The sequence below is a fragment of the Podarcis erhardii genome (genome assembly GCF_964252035.2).
Source record: "Podarcis erhardii genome assembly, chromosome: 9".
Lineage (NCBI taxonomy): Eukaryota > Metazoa > Chordata > Lepidosauria > Squamata > Lacertidae > Podarcis > Podarcis erhardii.
The window spans coordinates 17,530,470-17,541,062 of record NC_138512.1 but is presented as its reverse complement, the minus strand read 5'-3'; the positions used below and the strand labels follow the sequence as shown (position 1 = coordinate 17,541,062).

The 10,593-nt window shown below is 42.9% G+C and overlaps 1 long non-coding RNA gene across 1 annotated transcript; it reads right to left on the bottom strand.

The window, feature by feature from the left end:
• Positions 1–2,737: 2,737 nt before the first annotated feature.
• LOC309349751 lies at positions 2,738–3,367 on the bottom strand. The gene is made up of 2 exons (XR_014160166.1): positions 3,241–3,367; positions 2,738–2,879 (listed from the first exon to the last, which is right to left on the bottom strand). It is a non-coding gene; the product is annotated as an uncharacterized lncRNA (long non-coding RNA).
• Between the last annotated feature and the right edge of the window lie 7,226 nt (positions 3,368–10,593).

Sequence of the window (10,593 nt, the reverse complement as noted above, 5' to 3'; positions counted from 1 at the left end):
AGACCTGATGGCCCCCACAGTCTCCTCCAGTTCTATGTTACATCCTGAAACAAGGAGGATAGGTATACATGGCAAGACTAGCCCCACTCCAGGGCCCTCCCAGTAGAAGGATCTTTCTGGATGGGATTTGCCTAGGAGGTGGTCCAAAGGCACATTGCTGAAAATAAAGGTAAAAAAAGACAAAGGACCCCCGGGTGGTTAAGTCCAGTCAAAGTCCAGTCAAAGCCCAGTATGGGGTTGCGGCACTCCTCTTGCTTCAGGCTGAGAGAGCCAGAGTTTGCCCACAGACAGCTTTCTGGATCATGTGGCCAGCATGACTAAACCGCTTCCGGCACAACAGAACACCGTGATGGAAACCAGAGCTCACAGAAATGCTGTTTACCTTCCCACCACAGCAGTACAGTGGTGCCTCGCAAGATGAAATTAATTCGTTCCGCGAGTTTTTTCGTCTAGCGAATTTTTCATCTTACGAAGCACGAAATCCCTTAGGAATGCATTGAAATTCAATTAATGCGTTCCTATGGTCAAAAAAAGTCCAAACAAAGCCAAATTTGGTACAAAAAGAGTTTATTAACTGCTCTTTAAAGTCACACATACTGTAAAGAGCATTTCAAAAATTGAAGGAACAATAAATTAAGTTTCTAAACATGACAGAAAAACATTTAAACATCAACAAAGTGTACAGTACATTTTCTAAGACTCTGGGGGACCACTCGAAGAAGGTTCCTCTTCCACTCTTTGCTTCTTGCTGAAGAAACTGTCCATGGTCTGTTGCTTCATCCACCTTTTCAGCACCTCCCTGAAAGGCGACATGACCCTCGTATCAAAAGTGTTCACAAGGTCATGTGCCAGGTCCTTGTCAGGGTGGTGCCGCTGTGCAAAAGCCTGCACATCTTTCCACTTCAGGCAAATGTCCCTCAGTTCTTTGGAGGACAGCCGTTCCTCAGTTGCTTCCTCCTCTTCCAGCGAGGTCTGCTCCTGCGCAGCCTCTGCCTGCAGTTTGACCAGCTCCTGGGTGGTCAGCTCGTGGTCGTGCTCCTCCACCAGCTCGCTGATGTCCTCCTCTGTGACCTCCAGGCCCATGGTCCTCCCCAAGGAAACAATGTCCTGCACCACTGTTGACTCTGGTGCATCAGAGTCACTTGGTGCCACACAGTCCGGCCACAGGCTGCGCCAAGCGCAATTCAAATTTCTCTGGCTCATCCCGTTCCAGGCCGTGGTGATCATCTTCAAGCAGGTGACGATGTCGAAGTGGTCCTTCCAGAATTCCCGCAGGGTGATGGTGGTGCAATGAGTCACCTCGAAGCATCGCCTGAAAAGCTCCTTGGTGTAGAGTTTTTTGAAATTGGCGATGACCTGCTGATCCATCGGCTGGAGCAGTGGCGTGGTGTTAGGCGGCAGGAACATGATGCTGATGAAGCTGAACTCCTCCAACAAGTCCTCCTCAAGGCCTTTAGGATGAGCAGGAGCATTGTCCATCAGAAGCAAAGCCTTCAGCGGCAGGTCGTTGTCCAGCAGGTACTGTTTGACAGCAGGGCCAAAAGCAAACAGCAGTCCACAAACAGCACACGTGTGACCCAAGCCTTACTGTTGGATCGCCACATGACACTCAGCTGCTCCTTATCGGCCTTATGTTTCTTGAAGGCCCGTGGGTTCTCCGAGTGGTACACCAGCAGGGGCTTGATCTTCAGGTCGCCGCTTGCGTTGGCACAGAAGAGCAGGGTCAGACGGTCCTTTATGGGCTTGTGGCCAGGCAACTTGGACTCCTTCCTGAGTGATGAAAATCCTTTTGGGCATCCTCTTCCAAAACAGCTCGGTCTTGTCGCAGTTGAAGACCTGCTGTAGAACGTAGCCCTCCGTCTTCACAACCTCCAGGAACTCCGCTGCAAAGTCTTCAGCCGCAGGAACATCAGAACTGGCAGCCTCTCCATGCCTGACCACGCTGTGGATTCCAGATCTTGCCTTGAACCGGTCAAACCAACCTCTGCTTGCCTTGAAGACTTCTGGCTCGCCTGAGGTTCCTGGCTGTTCCCGGACGAGGTCTGCGTGCAAGGCCTCGGCCTTCTCACAACTGACGGCCTCAGTCACTGTGTCCCCTGCATGCTGCTTCTCTTCTAACCAGATGAGCAGCAACTTCTCGGCCTCCTCCAGAACAGCTGGGCGGTTCTTCATGATCCTGGTGACTCCCTTGGCTGCATCAGTCGCCAGGATCTTCTCCCTCATCTTCAGGATGGTCCTGATGGTCGATGGATTCCTCCCGTGCTCCCTGGCGAGGTCTGTCACACGCATTCCACCGTCGTGCTTCCGGATGATCTCCTTCTTCATTTCCAGCGTCACCTTCTCCTTCTTCCTCTCGCCGGCCTCTGCAGCAGCAGTCTTCTTGGGTCCCATGGCAGCACAGCTCCTACCTTCGTAAACTCATACACACACACACAAAAATCAGTGCTTCACATCCAAAAAATTCAAAAGCACCCAGCCACCTACCACACAGAAATTCAAACCCAGAACCAAGTCCCAACCAACCCCAACCCAAAATCCGAACCCCCCCAAAAAAAGTTTTAAAAGTTTAACTTACCAAATGGATGCAAAAGAAGTTTTGGAAAAGCTTCAAAAATCAGCAAAGTCTTCAAAAACCTCAAATGGCTGCAAAAGAAGTTTTGGGAAAGCTTCAGAAATCACCAAAGTCTTCAAAAAGCCACCCACCACACAGAAATTCAAACCCAGATTTTTTTTAAAAAAATAAACAACATGGCCCAATGGTCACAGAAAATCAGAAAAATTCAAAACAAAAAAACCCCCCACAAGCTCCCAGATTCTTGCAAACCCCTCCTCAACTCTTCCCCCAGCCACCCACCACACAGAAATTCAAACCCAGAATTCTTTTTTAAAAAAACAGCAGACTGGCCCAATGGTCACAAAAAATCAGAAAAATGCAGAAAAAAACCACACAAGCTCCCAGATTCTTGCAACCCCCCCCAACACCAAGTCCTTGAATTCCAAACACCCCAACCCAAAATCCAAAACCCCCCAAAAAAGTTTTAAAAGGTTAACTTACCAAATGGATGCAAAAGAAGTTTTGGAAAAGCTTCAAAAATCAGCAAAATCCTCAAAAACCTGAAAAAAGGCTACCAAACCGCGTGCTATCAGTTGCTCCTCGAAGTCAAGTCGCAACTGCACCTCTTCAAGCAATGCACCCTTGGTTTTAACAGTTTTAAGACAAAGGAAACAAAGTTGCTAGACGTTTTCGTCTTGTGAAGCAAGCCCATAGGGAAATTCGTCTTGCGAAGCAACTCGAAAAACGGAAAACCCTTTCGTCTAGCAGGTTTTTCATCTTGCGAGGCATTCGTCTTGCGGGGCACCACTGTACCTATTTATCTACTTGCACTGGTATGCTTTCGAACTGCTAGGCTGGTGGGAGCTTGGACAGAGGAATGGGAGCTGACCCCATTGCAGGGATTCGAACCACTGCTCTTCTGACTGGCAACCCCAAGTGGCTCAGTGGTTTAGACCACAGCACCACCCGCATCCAGCTGAAAATAAGGAAGTGCCTGGATGAGTGACCCCCAAAGGAATATGCATGATGCATTTGCTTTATGGTAGAATAAATATGAGAAATAAATATAAGAATATAATAAATAAATAGCTGGTAACTAGTACGAACCTTCTGGTTCTAGAGATTTTATGGGCTGCCCGCTGGGATTGATGTATTTTGGGAAAAGAACCAACAGTATTTTATCACTGACTATTGGATATGCTTAAACTATATTTTCATTATAGATTGTCTTTTTGTACCTTTCCCCCATTTGTGATCTTCTATAGGTTGGAGATTTGGGGGTAACTTTTTTCGTGAGGAAACAGTCTCCAGTAGCAATATTTATTATTTATTAAAGTAAGCAGAAAATAATAAAACTGCTCAAAATGGTAATTAATCCTCTTGGGAACAGTTTCTCCAGAGAGGATGTTTCCAAATAAAAGCTGTCTCCCTCAGCTTTTACTGCATAGAGAGGAATTAAATGAAAATCAGACTGTTCCTTGCCGATAAAATAATCTCATATGCATGTGTAATTGTCCATACACTCACTTAACTCATGTGCTATCCCTTAATTCTTTTGGAGTGAGGGAGAATGCTAAACATTTTATGGTAAATAGCGCTTCTTTGTTTAAATTCACACAACACATGGAATGTTATTTGGTTGTTAAGTTATTAACCTGCACTGGCATTTCTGAAAGTTTGTGATTAGAGAAACAAAATAAGATGGCCTGTAAGGACACCAGATTATTTTGATCACAGAAGTTTTATCATGCTAGCTTTAGATTCTTGGTGCCTAAAAACAGAGAAAAGAGTAAAATGGCACTGGAGATAAAGATCAAACACTGACACATTTGTTCCAGTTACAGATAGGTAGCCGTGTTGGTCTGCCATAGTCAAAACAAAACAAATTCCTTCCAGTAGCACCTTAAAGACCAACTAAGTCAGTTCTTGGTATGAGCTTTCGTGTGTATCTGAAGAAGTGTGCATGCACACGAAAGCTCATACCAAGAACTGACTTAGTTGGTCTTTAAGGTGCTACTGGAAGGAATTTGTTTTGTTTTGACACATTTGTGTAAGAGTTCTTTACAATTAACACTGGGGGGGGGGGATGACTTGTCAAAGAACTATACAGTGCCTTGGACACTGAGCCAGTTTGTTGTTGTTTAGTTGTTTAGTCGTATTCGACTCTTCGTGACCCAATGGACCAGAGAATGCCAGGCACTCCTGTCTTCCACTGCCTTCCACAGTTTGGTCAAACACATGTTGGTCACTTCTATAACACTGTCCAACCATCTTGTCCTCTGTTGTCCCTTTCTTGTGCCCTCAATCTTACCCAGCATCAGGGTCTTTTCCAGGGAGTCTTCTCTTCTCATGAGGTGGCTAAAGTATTGGAGCCTCAGCTTCATGATCTGTCCTTCCAGTGAGTACTCAGGGCTGATTTCCTTCAGAATGGATAGGTTTGATCTTCTTGCAGTCCATGGGACTATCAAGAGTCTCCTCCAGGACCAGAATTCAAAAACATCAATTCTTAAGCAATCAGCCTTCGTTATGGTCCAGCTCTTACAGGGTGCAAATAAAATTTTCAAAATTGAATTGTTGGGTGTGTGAAATGTAATCATGGGAAGGGAGAACATGAAATTTATCCAGAATTTACAGGAGGCAGTTTTGACTTAAGCCAAGTGTTTCCCCCCTGCTTTTTAAACAACCACGCAGTGCTCCCTCTGCTGCTTCCAGCTAGCTGCACCTTGTGAAACATATTGGGAGCAATCCATATCAAATCAAATCAAATCAAATCATGTCACTCCCATGGCATTATGGGAAGTTCAGCCTACGGAAAGCAGCACAAGGCTCTCTTCTCAGGTTATTACAGGTCACACTTCCCAGTGACATGCAGAAATAACAACTCCTGGGATATATAGCAGATCCCATTTTCATAAAAGGAACTGTTTTCCCACTTAGGTGGGAGAGGAATTTTAGCTCAACCTTATTGCAAAGACAGTCAGTTCAAGCCAAAAACCGTGGGTGCAACAGCTTTCTACTTCCCAATTCACGCTTGCTTATCCATTAGTTATCGCAGACTGCCCCCGCTAGCACAACACCTCCTGATTCAGACGCTACAGAGAAATAGAGCCATGTGTCTTCGCCATACTGAGGAATCTCTGCTCCAGATCTCCTAATGACTATTCCCTGCAGGTTCATATAGATGTTGAATAGCATTGGAGACAAAAGAGTGCCTTGCAGAACCCACAGAACAAAACCCAGGAGCCCAAAAGGCAGTTATACAATGCTGCCCTCTTGAATCAGTCCTTATGATAGAGGCTGAAAAACTGTGACACAGTGCCTCCTTCTCATAACTTGCAGAGGTGGCCTTGCAAAGGCCACCAAAAGTTCAAGGAGAATTAATAAGGTCATAAAAGGTAAAGGTACCCCTGAACATTAGGTCTAGTTGCGGACAACTCTGGGGTTGTGTGCTCATCTCGCTTTAATGGCCGAGGGAGCTGGCGTTTGTCTGCAGACAGCTTTCCAGGTCATGTGGCCAGCATGACTAAACTGCTTCTGGCACAACGGGACACCGTGACAGAAACCAGGGTGCACACAAATGCTGTTTACCTTTCCGCCACAGTTGTACTTATTTATCTACTTGAACTGGCATGCTTTTGAACTGCTAGGTTAGCCGGAGCTGGGACAGAGCAACAGGAGCTCACTCCATTACGGGGATTTGAACCGCCAACCTTCTGATCGGCAAGCCCAAGAGGCTCAGTGGTTTAGACCACCCATGTCCCTAATACTACTTTAATAACACGAGTATTGGTTATAACATTGAAAGCAAAATTGCCAAACTGTTATTCAGACAAATGTTATAAGTGTGGCAGAGTGCTAAGATGCCTATGTATCTCACTCTTTGCCATTTAGCAAATTTGTGGGTGTGGAAAGGAGGTTCTATTATTATCTGAGCTTAGAAAAAGGTATTTTAATCTCATTGTTACTGGATAGAAAAAAGAAAGCCTTGATTCTATTTAAAAAACCAACTCAGAAATGTATATTCCTGTAGTGTATTTAACATAATCTGAACTACAAAAATGAACAAGAATCCAGACTTATATAGATAAAAATTGACTTACTGGTTTGTGAAAGAATATACTTCATAAAAGTATTTCTCCCACTATACTTCATATTCCTCAGTAAGAATTATCTGAACATTTGCTGGGGTTTCTCTTTTAAAAAGAACAACCATCCAGCTGTTTTCCATTCCAGCCTTTCCATTCCTGCTTATGTGCACCTTACTTGCATCCTTGTCTAATTTCATTTTAGTGTTATCAGCCAAGTTCTAACAACTATGCATCTTCTAAACATCTGCTGTAACTGCCAGGAGGCTATTTCAGTGCATCTATGTCAGATACTAGAAAGATGGAGCAGTCTTTGATTTTTTTTTTTGGGGGGGGAGGCATTATGTGATAAGGGTAAGTGGTTAAATATACCTGGCTCCTTTAAGTACTGGAGGATAGAGCCCCACCCAGCTCCATTCTTTGCTGCTAATAATGCTCTTTAGGCCCAGAGCAGCCAGAAAAGATGACACTCTAGACACAATTAGCTGCAGCTGTGTCAAGTGAAAGTGAGGCTCCCTGGACAACAGAGAGCAGGGGAGTTTTTCCATTCCCCTTCAGCTGGCTGTAAAAGGTCCAGAACTCACCTTCACCTGAAGATCAGAGGATCCCCCTTTTCTAAAAGTGTGATTTTGGTTGCAGTGAGCCACTTTTGATTGGTAATCATGTGGCTGAAGCCTTGAGGGGCAAATGCTTTGAATTGTTGTGTGGATGCATAGTGGGCAATTGCTTTGCTTTACAGTTAATAAAGTTGGCTTGCACATTTTTTCCTTCTCTTCTGCAGTCTGGATTACAGCACCTTCTTACATTGTTGAGAGTTCCCCGGAAAGCCTTAAACCTGACTTGTGTCAGTGCTTACACGGAGAAGAGTTTTCAAGAATGTCAAAACGTGCTTGATGTTATAGTTGGTCCTACTAACACATATTATACTACTGTCTTTGTAGGTTTTTTGACTAATAGACCCTTATGCCTATCTAAAATTATTGATCATGATTGGGGGTGGTCCATCATTTTAAGAGAGACATTTTTAAGGTCAGAAAACATCAGCTTGATTATCTAATCTGGCACCTCATTCTACCACCTTCCATAAATAACACAAGCTGTAAATTCTTCATTTAATCTCTTTGTGGTTGCATCCATACCTAAAGCTGAGGAAACTGTACTTTAAACAGATTCACCTACCAATAGTTTCCATTATGCCAGGTGTAATGAGAGAAGAATTCCTTTAAATGTGGAAATTGTGCATCAATTATATTGAATGTGTACTGCCGTACAAGTGCTTGCTTGCAGTCCAAGTTAATGATCCAGTGAATTACTAGCAAAGACAGATTTGATTTTAATGTAAAATGTTTGCAACAATTTAAGCTCCACTCATCATATTATGTCTGAATACCTCAAGGCAATCCCAAGGCCATTATTTTAATAGGGTGCCATTGCTGAGTGTCCATTAACTGTCAGAGTTTAAGTAATTTCCAGGTACCTCAATTTTAAGATGGCACTAAATTACATTGTTGTTAATGGATCTGCATTACAAAAGTGTAAAGCTGTGTCATGCATAGCTTAATTGATATGCATTTCAGTGGCAGACTCAATATGATAGAAATCAGTGTTTAGAACTCTAAAGTACCTTACATACTTAATTTCATAAATATTCAACTCATGAGGAGAGCATAGAAATTTTTGCTTTTAGCTATTTTTATACTGGGATTGTTTTCTGGGGGCAAAAATGGCACGTAGTCTAGAGAACTCTTAATTGAGAATGTCCTTGCCCCCACTGTAGTCTTTTGGGACATGAGGGTCTGTTGCCAAGTTTCCAGATTGCAGTTCTCTTTTTGCTATGTAAAATATAAAGCATTTTAACTGATACTGAGGGGGAAAGATGGGACAGCTGTTTGGAAAACTTCTGATGGGGCTCCCTTTCCCCCCAGCGTCAAACTACCCTGGTCAATCTTGCAGAAGTGTTTCCCACGTTGCAAGCCATCCATTTCTATACTTCAGAGAGCAAATTCCATTCACATGAAATTTACTAAGATTCAGATAATCATGGAGATACAAACGGTACTTCCTCATAGATCAGTGGATACTTGTATGATAAGCCACAGATTTTGCATATCCATGGCCTTTTCCTTGGCTTTCTGGTTGTCTCAAAATTCTACAGCTGCTTTTTCCCCAAGGAAGATCTTCCCATTTTGCCTTAAACTTTAGCTTTTACTAAAATTTGGTGGCATGTGACTAACTAAAGCCAATATTGCACCTCTAGAAATTCCACAAACCTTTCCTCCATAATGGAATCACCAAAGTCACCTCAAATATTTTGCCTCAGCTACATTAAGTGGCAACTATACTTCAGTCAAGTGATTAAACTGCACAACAAACTATGGTGAACATTCTAACCTCTTTCCTCATGCATCCTGACTATTACAAGTCAGGCTATGTCAGCCTGGCCTTTAAGAATGATGTATGAGGAAACAGAGTTTGTGTGCGACTATATTGATATTCATGGAAAACACCTTGATTGGAGAGCATCAGAGGTTTCAGCCATTACTCTAATAACCTTTAGATAGGAAATCAATTCACATCGTACATTTTCTGAAAGTACTCCAAATTAAATAGCTCCTAATGAATGCCAATGACTAAAGAGAGCTGTGGTTTCAAACTGTGTCAATGGAAGATGTTTTCCAGAACTTATAATAAGAACGTAAGAGCCCCGCTGAATCAAACCAAAGGCCCATGTAGTCTCGCATCCTGTTTCCACAGTGGCCATCTAGATGTGTATGAGAAGCCCTCAAGGAAGCCCTCTGCCCACTTGTGGTTTCTGAGAAACTTATATTCAGAGGAACACCACCTCCGATAGTGGAGACAGTACACAGCCATTATCCATAGCAGCCATTGCTAGCCTGATCCCCCATTCATTTGTCTAAACCTAAGCTAAAGGCCTTCCAAGTTCACAGCCAACAGAGGTAGCATTTCTAGATGCCTTATATTATTGTGCCCTAAAACAGTTGGCCATGGAACTGACTAAAGTGCAGGCTTGGGAAAAGTCATGGAAAACTGATTTGAAATTCTCGGCATGTTGCATGCTGAAAGAAAACTATATGAAAATAATGTATAGGTGGTATTTGACTCCTTGTAAGTTAGCAAAAATGTACAAGTGCAAATGTAAATAAAAAGAAGGTACCTTTTACAATATGTAGTGGTTGTGTAAAATAATAAAAGCATTCTGGGAAATGATATGTAATGAAAAAAAATGTCTAAAATAACCTTTATATAAAAAAATCAGAATTATAAGTGCTGATATCCCAAAGGACCAGAAAAGACTTTTCATGTATGCAACAACAGCCGCACGGCTGCTACTAGCGCAGAGATGGGAAGAAGACAAAGTCCCAACCAGAGAGGAATGGCAAACTAAGGTGATGGACTATGCCAAAATGAGCAGAAAGCTTAGGAACCAAGGAGACAAAAATGATAAATGCAATTCAATGTAAGCTAGTGCAAAATGGGCCCTATTGGATTCTATGCTTTCTTTGACATAAAGTGACGCACCACCTTCAATACCCCTTCATTGTTTTAACAGTGCCCCAAAAACATAAGCCCCAAATCACAAAATTGTATACAATTTATACAAGGTTTAAATGATTTGTTGAATCTGATCAATCAGAGACTTGAAAACTTACAAAGAAGGTGATCCAATTAATCAAGGAGAATTTTTTCGGTGACATTTCCCCCCGTCTCTTATTGTTTCTCTCCAGTGCCAGAGGAGGGCTGACCCCCATATCTTTTGTGATCACCTACTAATTTAGGGAAACACATTAGAATGCAATCTTTCCTAATCCACACGTTGTTATACTCAGGAGGATTTCTAAAAATTCACAAACAAATGTGGAGAACTGAACTTAAGCAGAGAAACTGAAATGGATAGGTTTGCACATCCTTAGGTACAGCTACCCAACAGAGAAA